At 39.1% G+C, this 14,005-nt stretch overlaps 1 long non-coding RNA gene across 1 annotated transcript; it reads left to right on the top strand.

The window, feature by feature from the left end:
* The first annotated feature begins 227 nt into the window (after positions 1–227).
* LOC129364758 (uncharacterized) lies at positions 228–2,307 on the top strand. Its single transcript, XR_008606473.1, has 4 exons — positions 228–432; positions 1,375–1,409; positions 2,025–2,115; positions 2,278–2,307. It is a non-coding gene; the product is annotated as an uncharacterized LOC129364758 (long non-coding RNA).
* Positions 2,308–14,005: the final 11,698 nt, after the last annotated feature.

The following is a 14,005-nucleotide window of genomic DNA, read 5'->3' as shown; positions in this document are numbered from 1 at the left end:
CATCTAATTAACATATATATACCCACCGCGGGTGGTTCTTATCCTCTGAGCCTGGGAGCTTGAGGGTCCTGCGCAGTATCTTGGCTGTGCCAAGATACTGCAGGACCCTCAATATATATATATATATATATATATATATATTATATATATATATATATATATATATATATATATATATATATATATATTATTATATATATATATAATTTTATTTTATTCAATATCAATATTTGTCAAAGTTAATCTAATAAAAAAAAACACAGTGACGTCAGTTCCAAAGCGCTATTGTGTCAGACTCATCTCCCGCTGAAGAGGATCCAGCGACATCAAGAGATTACGGAAAATCACGCGAGATAACTGGCTTGCACCTTGTTGGGTTTTTTCAAGGGCAGAGGGGAGATTCCTGGCGTGCATCTACTTAATTTGAAGAAGGTAAGAGTCAAACTATTTTCATCTAAATCCATATAAAAATATGTAACTTAAAATTTCTCTACCATTTGCACCATTTTCTACTTGTTCCATACTTGTGTCACATTTTCATGTTCTGTAGATTAAGTCGGTTAGGTTAAGCAGATAGCTTTTTGTTTACATTTATCGCCGCACCATGTTAGGTACATTCTGTGCGAAAAAACTCTGCAGAGCCATATGTAGTGTACAAAGCTGCTGCCAGAGACACAAATGGACCCCGGAAATGTCACAGTTTTGCTCCTCCTGAGCTCCCTGGAGGTTTAGTGGATTTTTAACACACTGATCTAACAGTCTATTTCTAACTATTTTAATTCTATTTCAGTAATGTTACTATGGAGGTAAATGTAGATACACACACTTTGGTACCTTTCTATCATCATCGAGATTCTTAATTAATTATGGTAATAAAAAGTCCTACATTTCAGTCGGTGAAACCTGCAGAAAGCATTGCTTTCTGAGCTTTGTTAAATGTTCCTAAAATACCTGTTAGTTATGGATTTCTAGTATATTTTGTCAGGCTAAAACTCTCAATGGATTATCCATTATTACAGACTTGAGCTTTCTATTTTTTTTCTTTAAAATACATATTCCTCTGCTGTAAAGATGTTGTTTTTTTTTTTGGACTCTTCTTTGTTGTCCCCAAATAATTGTAGCTCAGAAACAATATTGAAGTTCATTGGTTGAATTTTGAAATGTTGATGTTTTTTGTGTTGATTGTGCTCATTTTGACCTATGTTACTATTGCTTTCTACCATGTTCAATTCACCACTATTCTGTACATATGTGTTTGCATGTGTCCAGTGATTATATTCATGAGGCATTCAAGGGACTTGTACTAAAAGATACAACTCACTTCAGTATGAATTGCATATTTTAATGGCTGAAAATATATCTGATCTCTTTCAGAACATCACCTGATCACCTGTCTGTAATCCACCTGCGTAAGTACTGGTCAAGGGGCTCATCGGCTATCAAGTTATAGATTTCAGTGGCTAATAGTAAGTTTTGCCAGATCTAAAGTTACTGAATGTAGTGTTAGAGAGCTTATAAAGCTAGGGTTCAGCTAAACATTTATTTGGCCAGTCTGTTTTATTTGTCTTTATTTGCGTGGGGATGTGGAAATGTAAGGAGTGTAGTCTCTCTCTCTGTCTCGTAGATATGACCTGTTTAAAACATTTTACACTTAAACACCGGCATATGTGACGTTACTGTCCATGTACTTGTAAGACATGGAATGCTTTGCATATTCATTAAAGTAGAAGGATATAGACTGTGTTGACCATTCTGTACTTTTCACATATTTCTTTCGTGATATATTCATGTCTTTATTTAAACCTATAACATCTTAATTTAGATGTTTAAATGAGATGTTATACTCAATTTTAGTCATGGCATAATGAAGGGATACTAACAATTTTAAATATCTTTCAAACAGACTGCAAGCCACTGATCACTTTTGTTGTGACTTCCTTTGAATGCAGCTATGTTTTCAAGTGTGTGAACCTATACTGCTGGAGTTTTGAGATTGTTCATTGTTTTTTGATCTGCATATTTAGGAAGACACTGCTGAGGTCAGACGAGAGTGCATCCTCAAAGGTCTGTGTGTACCTAAATGAAGATCCAGAGAAGCTGGTGAGGGAGTACATGGTATGTTAAATTCTCTTTGTGTTTACAATAGAGGTCCTAAGAGTTATCAAAATACTTTCAACAACTAAGGTCCATGAGTGACTCAATGTCAGTCTAATTTATTTATTTAATTACATGTGAATTGTCTCCTCCCCCCCCAATACCCTTCCCTAACTCCCTTAGGACGTTGATGAATGTGCAGAAATGGCCATAGCTGAGACTGTCCTCGGAATTGTTGTCATTTGAGCAGAGGGTGCCGATCCTCATCTGGATGTTGGGATTGTCCTGGAGGAGGTGGAAGTTATGAACAGCTTGGGCAGTGTATCTTCTGCAAAAGTGATGCTGCTGGGACTAATCTACGCACTAAACTTGAGCTACCCTCAAGTTTAGTGCGTTCAGCACTCAACTTGCTCAGTAACTCAAGCATACCTTTGAAGTAATACAGAAAATAATAATGAAATTGGATGGAAAGAACTTATCAAAGAAAGCACAAGTTCTCAATATGAAACTCACCGCTCAGTTGAGTAAAGTTTCATATGGAAAATGAGTGTTTAAAGTCTGCAGTAGAAAAGATTTATATTGTTACAGTTCTCTAAGTTGAGCAACTATACTGACATGTTTTATGTTGTAAAGAATTAGATGGAAATGAAACTGTAACCTTTTTGTAGTTGTTTTTTTATTTCAATGTCCAACTCAGCTGTGTTTTGTGCTGTAAAAAAACGATGTATAATAATTCTGAAAATACAATTGTGTTGTACCTTTTCTAATTGTTGAGTGTTCTTCCTACACTTTCACCTAGTGCTATCTTAAAATGCTTGATTAACACTTGAAAATATGTCTTTGAATTAACATCATGAAATAATGGAAAGGATTTCCACACGTATAACTAGCTGTCTTTTAGCATGAAGCATATTTGTTGAGCTAACTTGCTTTTAGTGAGTTGGACCTACTGAATCAGGTAGTGTGAAGGTACCACTGTAAAATAAGGTGGTTTCAACTATTTATATTCATCTTAATGAAGTTACATCAATGATTTGGTCCTAAACATTGCAGATTAGTTGGGCGGGCTGTATTGCATTACACTGGGTCACACTATAGTAACTGAGTTAAAGGAACCTTTAAAACATATGTTGAGTCAACACATTTCATTTGAATTTGAATAACCTTAATGAATGGAGTTGAGCCAACTCATTTGATTTACAATCATCCATTGCATTACCATAATTCTGGTTAAGCCAACACATTTGGTTTAAATTAGAACAACCATAATAAATTATTTTTTGCCAACTCATTTAATTTATATAAGAATAACCACAATATATTATGTTGAGCCAACATGTTTGATTTAGAATCGCCCATTGAATAACCATAGTAACAAGTTAAGTCAACACATTTGCTTTACATTGGAATAATCTTAATAAATTAGGTTGACCTAACATTTGCTTTAAATAAGAGTAACACAAGTACATGGTGCTGAAATAAAGCAAAGTAATCACGTGGAAATCCTTTCCATAATTTTTTTATGTTCATCCAATGACTTATTTTTTTCAGTGCATCAGCCGGTCCGCTGTTCAAACACAACACCGCGGGGCCTCTGAGAGACGAGGGTTTGATTCAAACACCATGACACTAATGTGCCATTAACCTTCCACAGCCACGGAAGGAATAAATGTCTCCATTTGGCTTGAAAAGGTGAAATAGGAGGAGGAGAATGAGCTTAAGCTGGCTCAATGACACTCGTCTGCCTCGGGGAATCATTGTTGTTTAATTTTGTGTGCGATTAGCTCTGATTAGGTGAAGCTACCCATTAGTTACTGCATCCAATGAAAGAGTTTTTACTCGAAAAAAGAATTGACGCCCTTTGGAAGTTTGTGTTCGGCAGAAAGTCAGAAAAGTTCACCGTATTTTTTTGGGACTATGTGAAAGGGTTGGTAGGTAGGCAGAAACAGAAACATTTAAAGCTATGGAAGTCTTTAACTGCCACAGCATGGCAATAAAATCCGATCATATAGAAGCCAATTTCTGCCACTCTGATGGGGAAAAAAAACAAACTTGCATCTCATAATTGTGACTCTCACATTATTTTGACATAGTATCTCATTATGAATTACTTAAGTCATAATAATGAGATAGTATTATAATTTAGCTAGCTCACCAGATTCTAATTATCTCAACATTATGAGATAAAAATATCTTATGATGATATTGTCAAGTCTTAATTATGAGATAAAAGTTTACATTTTTTCTCATTTTGCATCTTGTGCAATCTTGAAAGTTTCTTGTTAAAACAAGATGCTGATTCTGAATTTATCTCCTTCCTCTGGCAGTTGAAGACCTCCGTGGAAACCGATACATAAAAAAAAAAAATCATCATAAAATCTAATCTGTTTTTCAGCTATTTTTATCACAAATCACAAGTTAAAATAATGCATCAAAATAGCTGATTCGTCACGCTTGCTAGCGTAGCACGGGCAAAATGGATGAAAGAGCCGCCTTAGAAGTCGTGGTTAACCAAAATGAGAAGAACGAGGCAGCATGTACGCTAAATACATGTAATAATGACTGAATGATAAATAAAAGTGCGAGAAAACATTCTAACAGTTGCAGTCAGACATATTTTGTACCATTGTCCCCAGAAGCTGATGGTGTTTTTGTGCATAGTTATCGAGTCAAAAGAAACTGATAAATATGTGTGAAAGTGAATATTTTCACAGCCCACAAAATCATTTTGAATGAAACTTTTCAGACTGTTTTGTTTTGTTTGCTCGCTTGTCCTGACTTTCTCGTTCTCCGTTGTTTACTTCCGGCCCCAGGTAAACTTTTCCCTGCTGTCAACAACACAGCAATCTTTTCTGGCAGCTCAGCTGTCACATTCTTCACCTGCAGACAGAATAGCAAATGAACGACTTCTTCACTGAGGTTTTTGTTGTTTGTCAGACCAAGACGCTTTTTAATTCTGTACCAACAGACCTGGTATAACAATGGAGGCCGACATAATGGATTCCGGGGAGGATTCTGAGGGAACGTGGTGTCGACTGCTCTTCATCATCACAGCTGAGGCCACTGAGGACTTGTTATGTTTGTGTAGTACAAATAAAGTTTGAGCTTGTAGCGACTTCGTCGTTATTATCTGCCAGTCAAAAACGCAGCAACAAACAGCTCAGGCAGAGAGCGATGGCTGCAGCACAAAGAGGCGCAGACAACCTGCAGACTGTAAATCAGAGAGACGGTCAATTAAGAAAATAAGACTCAAAAAATGTATGCAAACTTTTCCTGTTTTTTTTTCTTTCCTTTTTTACAAGTATTTGTTAGGTAGGCTGTTTCAATTCAATTCAGTTTATTTAAACAGAAACAATTCACAACAAATATCACCCTAACGCAGTTTCCAAAAATAGCAATTATTCAACCCTATCAGACAGACAGATTCCACAACACTTCAAATTGATCCAATGCGGTCAAGTTCAGTTTATTTTTATAAACTGATTTTCTATCACAGAAAACCAGCGGGTTGCGTCAAGCCGCTGAGCTGATGCGTCCACTTCTCCACAATGTCAGACCAGATGTATGGTTTAAGAATAGAAAAAAGAGAGACAACATAAAGTTAAGAGCTGAAATAACAACAATTAACACGAAATCAGAGAAAAGAAGGAGAATGGAGCTTGAGTGACAAATAGTAGTCAGTAGCCTAAGCAGCCTTGTTACCTGTTGATCACTAGAGATCGATGTCTCTAGCGATACCCACATGTCACAGCTGTTATGACTGTATGGCCACATAGAGGGTTGTCACACCTGATAAAAGGTTGGGTGCGGGGGATTACTTTTGATGACCCACCAGGTCTTTTATGGGTTTCCTTTACAATCTGAAACCTTAAAGCTTCCTTAACAGTGTTTTCACACTTGATAGTCTGGTAGAGTGGGTTTGATTGGGGAATAAAATTGCAACATTTCTTATATTTTCACCAGGTGTGATTTGCTTTCACACTGCACTGTGTCAAACTAACCAAACTCATAGAAAAACCTGTTCACCTCCTCGCCTGTGGTGGCGCCGCACCAGGAGTCTCTGAAGGAAACGGCACAAAAACCTCAGAAGGAGACACTGGCCATGACTTCTTTCTTCAAGAGATGAAAGCAAAATAAGAGCGCCATCAGATTTTTTTTCTCTTTTGTCATTGGCTAAAGACTATGAGCCATGTCACCCACTAACGCATTTGTTGTATTTACCCAGAATGCTCTGGGTAAATACGGTATGGTTTGCTTCCTGCTTTTGGAGCAGTGTCCGGTTTACTTGGTGTTCACATTTTACTTTGAACCGCACTACAGTTTACTTCAAGTATTTTAACAGAGACAGAACAGAGACCAGGCATGGTAGAAGGACCAGAGCATGTTTTTTTTTGTCCGATTGCACATTCACACCTCCCCAAATGAACCGGACTTTCTAGAAAAACTAACTGGTGTTCGATCGCAGCGGACTTACGAGGACTGGTGTGAACACAGTCATGGGATGATTTCTATTACTCATACTGAGAAAGATTATTTTGCCAAATGAGACAATTGTGTTTTCTTTTGCTTCTTCACTTAATTTTTTGAACATTTTGGGAATAAGGTTTTATTTATTGCTCTGCCGTCGTCTGAGAATAATCCCATCGGACTCGCTCTGCTGCGGAGGCACGTCTGAGCGAATCAAAAACCTCGTCAAAGCATTTATTAAACGGTGAGCCGGGGCTAACCTTCTTCCTGTGGAAATGGAATTGAATGAGTCATTTTTAAAGGTTTAAACGAGCAGTTTTTACGCTTCTGAAGCAAAGCCTTAATTAAAACTCGGCAGAATGATAACTGGAAGATAGTCATTATGAAAACATCAAGTCTTTGCTCACCCTCTGGTGTCAGTCCTCCTACCTGCTTCCTCCTGTGTTGATTTTTTTATGGTGGCCCAGCGATGTTTGCAGAGCATTGACAGGACTAAGACCTTCAGCTCCTGCAGAGACCAATTGTGGAAAAATAAATAAATAAAAACGAAGTAACAGACACAACCGGGGCTGACATTTGTGAAGAAAGACCAAAGTCGCTTCAGTATGAAGAATGAAGTCTTCGGCTTCATCAAGCTGCCACCATGAGACACAAACCTTTTCTCCCGCAATGACAGAATGGGCTTTAAAGAATGATGTAAAGTCTCTTAAATGAAAATATGAGTCAGCAAAAAAATCATACACACAAACTCCCACACTATGTCTCTATAAAGTTTTAAGAAGCAGCTTCAGTCTGAAGGTTATCACGTTTCTGGGTGTTGTGCGTATTCTGTCCGTGGGTTGGTCAGTGTTTCATTTGTTCTGGTTGAAAAGCCACCTTGAGCAGATTTGTTTTAGTCCAGATTTAAAGGAACTTGGTGTTTCAGCTGTTTTGCAATTTTTAAAGAAGTTTGTTCCAAGTTCGTGGTGCAAAACTTTTGTCTGGACTGGAGCAAGACGGTGCATTTCGCCTAGAAGTCTGTTGTGAAGAGTGGCTCATTCCACTTCATAAAAACTCCTTACCGTATCTCTCTGGATACAGAAACCGTCTCTGGAACAGTCAAAGCATGGGGTCAGCCACCTAAGAGCACCCTAGGCATGTAAGGGCAAACAGGGGAGGGCTGTGGAAGAAGAGGTAAAGTCATCCATCATGACGCAGAAGCTAAAGCCCTGCAGAGGTGATCTCAGTCTGGAGGGGTTCACTGTGTAAAACACAACGGGGCTGTAATATGTTCTTTACAGGCATACAGTGGCATTTTGTGGGACAATCAAGTAAGTATGTTACCATCAGTTGTTATGAAATTAAACTGGATTAAATTTCCTTTAATCCAATTAAAGAAAATTGGATTTTGCATCATTGGATGCCTTGAAATTGCCCTCTGTCTCTTTAAGAACATGCTAGCCCTTTAGCACGTCGTTCTGCTTCATTTGAAAGGTTTACCCTCCACTATTGAAACTTAGCAAAGTATGCTTTCACAGCACATTTTACTTACATTCTCATGAGGTGCCCTGAGTGAGCCATAAAGGAAAACCCAACAATGGATTTATTTAAAAATGCAGATTTTAAACAAGCAGAATGAGTTTTTTCACATCAAACTATACATTGGCATGTTTTGAAATTGATAGTTTCTTTTATTCTTACACAAAATAAACATTACAAATATCACTTCATTCTAATGTTACGAAGAAACATCTTTTCCAAATTGTTCCCAGGATACAGGTTACTGATCTTTAAACAGCCTGACCAGCTGATTTTGGCTGATATGAATATTTTTTGTCTGAAATGTTGTTAAATACAGCAAGAAAGTCACTGAGTTAGCAACAGTGAGATGCATATTGTTAACTGTAAACAAGCAGACCTGACCTGGTGGGCCGGTCTGTCAGTCAAACCTGTCACTGCAGAGCAGAAGGTGACAGAGGCTGATTTTTAAACCTTTGCTGATGAAGATAAAATCAGTGGATAAGATGAGCTTCACATGTAAGTATCAGCAGATCACGATCCCCCAAAATGAAGGAAATCAACTGGTCGATAAATAAGTTGGCCAATAAATCCTATCATAAAATGTAAACAGCACTGTCAGAGAGTGCTGTTTACAGGTGTGTGAATGACCTAACGATAGGACTGCTGACTGCAGCCGGTCCACATTGTTAGCAGAACTAGAGGGCCCCAAAACCACATTTGGCTCAGGGCCCCGTGGAGGCTTGGGCCGGCCCTGACTGACAGTGCATTCACCAGAGGGATGTTATTCAGGATCCTGTTTTTTTTTTCTTCAACCATCCTTAGTCAAACTGACAGTGGCTGACACCGTTTGGAGGAACTGCACACATGCAAAGGGAGCAGGTGAAGGCTTCCAGCGCTGGCAGCCAACGTCTTCGATGGAAGTGAACTACAAAATGTCACTGCAATTTCTCTCTCCAAGTAGAGAGAGCCGAAACACAAAGTCCACCCACCCGCATGTCCCCAACGCTTTCGATTTTAAATAGAACAAGAAGGAAAATGTTAACTCTAGCCTCCTGACTGGAGCGGTACGAGCAGCGTGAAAACCAGAATCTGAGTCTCCTCGAGTTGCAGGAGCAAACGCTCTCTCCTCAGAGTCGTTTCCAGAGGTGCTTTCCCCATGCAGATGGTGCGTGACTCTCATAAAAAGCCTTAACAAATGGAAGGAGTAAATGAAGTGGACAGTTCCTCCCAACCGGAACATCCAGCAAGGTTTCTACAATCTGGGGAGAAAATAGGATCACATCTACTTCCACTGGTCCAAAGAAATAATGACAGGTAGGAGAAAAAAAGAAAAAGAACAACTATCCTGCAGCTCCCTAACTTTGTTTCCAAGTCTGACACAAAGCGCCTCATAGCCTTTTTACTCCAGAGATAGCAGAAAAGTTTAGCGTATGGAAGACCTGCCGATCCATCGTAATTGTTTGATCAATGCTTGGACAGAAAACAAAAAAAAGCGTGGGAAGACGTCTCAAGTTTTGAGCGAGAAAAGCGATCGCTGTCAGACAACGGTGAACAAAAGCACGCTGGGATTGTTTGAGCGAGAGCAAAGCCCTTTGATAATCAACATTTTAATTAACTAGGTGAAAATGTTTGCATTATTTCTTCTGCTTCCAACAAAGCGGAGAAGCAAATCATACAGGGATCAGTGCATTGCTGGGCGTTAGATGGAATGTAAATAGCCTCTGTTGATTACCTTGATAGCGAAGCAGTTTGGCTAACAAGAGTTCATGCAGCGTTCTGTTAGATGAACAAACAATTAAATATGTATAGATGGGTTGTGACTGTTACCTTTGTTGAGCTGGGAAGCACTTTGTTTTGCTCTGATACATAAGTGAATAGTTTTGGGGTAATTGTGTCCACAAACAAAAAGGTTCATTTTTCCAGCATGTTCAATTTTCACGTCAGGGTCCAGAACATCTTCATGCCAAGGGCCCCATTTGCCCCTACGTAAGCGTGTGTTGACTTCTGTAAAGCTTCTTGAAAACAACAAACAGTTGCTAGCGTAACGTCGCTTTTATTTAGTTCATCTTGGTGGGCAGAGGTTTACATGGAAAAAAAGTTAAATGATCTTTGGCTTAAAAGGTTTGCAGTGGATATAGCAAAGCTTTATATATCCTGACAGTTTGTTCATATTTCTTATGCTAAACCACAAACTGTGCATTTTATTGGGATTCCAAGGCAATACCGCGTAGAACTATTTTTTACTGATTCTTTGCAAAAATAACCCAATCTTACTAATTTCCACTGGTGCAGTTATCAGATAAATGAGTCATTCAGTACATTTATGTTTGCCTTGAAAAGAAAAAAATCAGCTGTTTTTCTGTACCGGTTGATAGTAAACCTCCCATATCAGAAGTGAAGAAAAGTGCATCAGGGCATTTTAATCTGAAAGAATTCCTGGATTCCTAAACCAGATTTTGTCTTTTTTAAAATTTAGAGCTTCGACCATCCACGCCTCCTGCGGAGACACAGCGGGACAAAGCGAGTGTGACAACCTGAGTGATCCGTGTCGTTCCTGTGACCCGTCACTTTTCTGACAACCCCGGAAACAGAAAACCGAGCTCGGACGAGCGCTTTCTGTGCCAAGACGGCGACCCAGTCTCTTTGCATTCCGTGCTGCACACACTTTGGAGGCGATTGTTTGATGACCCAACATAAAAGTACTGAGTGGTGAGCCGAGCAAAGCCTCTGAGAACTTCAGTCTGTCCTCGTATTGGATCGCGATCAATAAAAACTAAACAAACTTAAAATGTTCATTAGATTCCGTGATGAATTTCTGAATATCAGAAACAACACCGGATAGAGTTCTTCTATTATTATTTATTTATTTTTCCAGAGGATTTATACCAGTGCTTTCAAAAGCCAATGTCAAGTAATACAGTAAAGAGCAAAGATTTACATTGCACATGTAGCTCTGAAGGCAGCTACGTTAAAAACCAAACTAAACGCTTTTTCAGCAAACCACATGACTTCTGATTGCACTTTTGTAAACTTTTGTAAACTTTTGTAAACTGCAGCTTTACACAGTAAAGCTGCAGGATGTCATTTTTATAAAACTAAACATTTGCTAAAACTGTCATCATGTTGTGACAGAAAATAGGTCATCTGTGAACCACGCCCAGTCAGAAACAACCAATCAGAGACAAGCAGCAGGTCTTAGCGCTGACAAACCTCATGAATGCTAATTGTGCTAATGGTGGAGAAATAACTTAGCGTTACAGGAAAATCTGCCGTCAGCGCTGGTCATGCTAACTAGCCTTAGCATTCACAACAGGTTATGCTAGCTGCAGCATAGCAGAAAGCTAGAGGGGACGGCGAGGGGTGACTGAGAGAGCTAAGTCCCGCCTCCTGCCTCTGATTGGTTGTCTCTAGTTAGCGCTGGGAGTTTCTGACAGCTTCAACAAATATGTAAATCTTTTTTTTTCTAAAAGTTACATACTGCAGCTTTAAACCAATGAAATTAATATTAAACTTGTTCGAACAAAAAGGAATAAATATTTCAGAGGATTAACAGATATTTTTTTTAAAGTATGTAAATTAGAGAAAATCCAGTGTTTTTGTTGAAATTCGTGCCCAGGATATCCAGCTGTGCCCGGTGTATCTCACTATGACATTTGCGGTTGGCAGTTGGGGTCAAAGGGTAAGCTGTGTGTAGGGGGGGGGGCGGGTTGTGTGTGAGCAGAAGCTACATCGCTGATCGGGTCGAATCCGCCTCTTCCAGCCTATCGATTCGGCTGGATACGACCGATGAGGGAGCGCGGTCTGCAGGAGCAGAGGCTGAATCACACGCACTCCGATCGATACTCCAAACGCTCAGCGGCGTATTTCACCTCTGACAGTCCCGACTCCCCTTAAAAACAGCCGCCCCCCAGCCCCTCCCCCTTCTCATGTATTTACAGTATCTACCAAATCCTGAGAAGAGCTTTGGATGCGTGGAACAGTGATTTACTTGTTGCTGTTTTCTTTTAAAGGGGGCAGAATAATCTTCCGAGAGATGAATCAATAGGGCCAATCTCTCCCCCCCAGGAGGGAACGAGCGACCTGGCACTTATTGACGCTCTCACATTTCTAACCTTGATGCGCCTTAAGGCCAAAGTTGAAGCAGTCTCTGCTGTTCCCCGAAGGATTCAACAACAAACAATTTAAAAGTTTCAAACTTCACATGCTTTCTGTTTGAACTTCTGTAAATTCACGGCAGTTTCCTTTTTGACGTCACCGGAAGGGTCACTTTGTTTCGCTCACGTTTTGTGGTCTTAGAAACCTGATACGAGTAAAACCCAAACAAATGTCATCATTAGGTTTCCCAACTGCAAAAACACAAAGTCGCTCAAAGTGCTTTTGGTCAAATTTCTAATGAAAATATCTGAAAACGTTTTCAGCGCTTTACAGGAACTTGTTTTAAGTCAACAATCCCTCAATATTGATCTCAAAATATTTCTTCCATCTGCATTTTATTTCACTTACAAGACATTTCTAACATCTTCCATCCATCCATCCATTGTCCGTACGCCCTTGTCACTGGTGGGGCCGGGAGGGTGATCTAAATGACTACTTTTATTCAAAGTTTTCCTAAGAAATTGTTCATAATTATCAAACACCAAACCAGATTTGTTGCACAGCTTTTCCTCCAATAAATTTGTTTTTTCCTTTCCAGTCATTGTTGGGAGAAAAAAAAAGACTGCATTTGATTTGTCATTTTCTTTTTCACCACTTTGTCAGATTGTTTTCTTCCTCTTTTTTATGAGGTGAATGCTAAAAAGGAAAACACGAAGCATTGTGTTTTTTCCCCCCTCATTTTGAGGAACACAGAGGCAAATCCAACATGAATTGGAGCCACGGCAATGCGAGTAATAGGTGGAACAGTTTTAGCGGAAGGATTTGCTGTAAGCCGATCATTCCTGTGCTGACACAGTGAGGGGAATGTGCTGATTCACTTAACATAAGAGGACCTGACAGTTCACCTACGCCATTTTCTAACCTCAGGAAGGCAAAAAAAGTGTAACAGAAAGCAAATATCTAGATTCCTCTGAGTCTGTGTCCCTGTACAGTTTCACCCTGAAGTAACCAGCCATCTTTCATTCCTCTTACTTACAGATGATCCCTGCTGGATGGTATATGCTATTTTTTTTTTTCTGACAAAACATTCACAAATTTAAGTCATTTCGGGCAGAAGGATCAGATATGAGATTTTCAATGAAGTAGACAGGAGCAGCTGCATTTCCATTACAAAACACTTTGTCAACATTCCTCTAATAACAAATATAATATAGCAACTGTGGCACCTCCATCAAATAACAAACACAATTGAATTCACACACAAATAAGTTTGTTCACACAATAAGTTATGAAAAACATGCTGCACCATAGTCAACTATCAACTACTTTCTTTATTCTTTATGATTTGCGACAGCAGTAACATCCAGCTGTTGATCACGTGACTCTTGTGATGCAACTGCAGTTTTGTAACATAAACTAATTTCAGTTCAGCTAAGAAACACCACCTCATCACATCGGCAAAACTTTTCATGACTTGAAAATGCTAAATAAATAAAAACCTGGAAATTTGCATCCATAAAACACGGCTGCCCGAGCGCTAAAACTTTTGATCAAAAATGTTGTTTTTCTTTCTTCAAAACTGGCATCTTGCCGTTCGGCAGATTTATTTTTAAAAATGTCACATTGTGCAATTTTATGGTCAACTGAAAATGCAAGTATGATCATTCTTTCCAGAAAGAGGCAGGAAAAGCTTTGTAAGCTTAGCTTTCACTTTACCATTGAAATAAGGCAGCAAAGAGCCTAAATGACCCACTTGCAGTGTCAAACCAAATGAGCAACATGAGTCAGAGAGGAAAACTCTCCAGCGCCGCATTCTCCACAGGAGACAAAAAAAAAAAAGGCCACAAAT

The sequence above is a fragment of the Poeciliopsis prolifica genome, unplaced genomic scaffold, assembly GCF_027474105.1.
Source record: "Poeciliopsis prolifica strain line A6 unplaced genomic scaffold, Auburn_PproV2 SCAFFOLD001, whole genome shotgun sequence".
Taxonomy (NCBI): Eukaryota; Metazoa; Chordata; class Actinopteri; order Cyprinodontiformes; family Poeciliidae; genus Poeciliopsis; species Poeciliopsis prolifica.
This window is presented reverse-complemented; position numbering and strand designations above follow the sequence as displayed.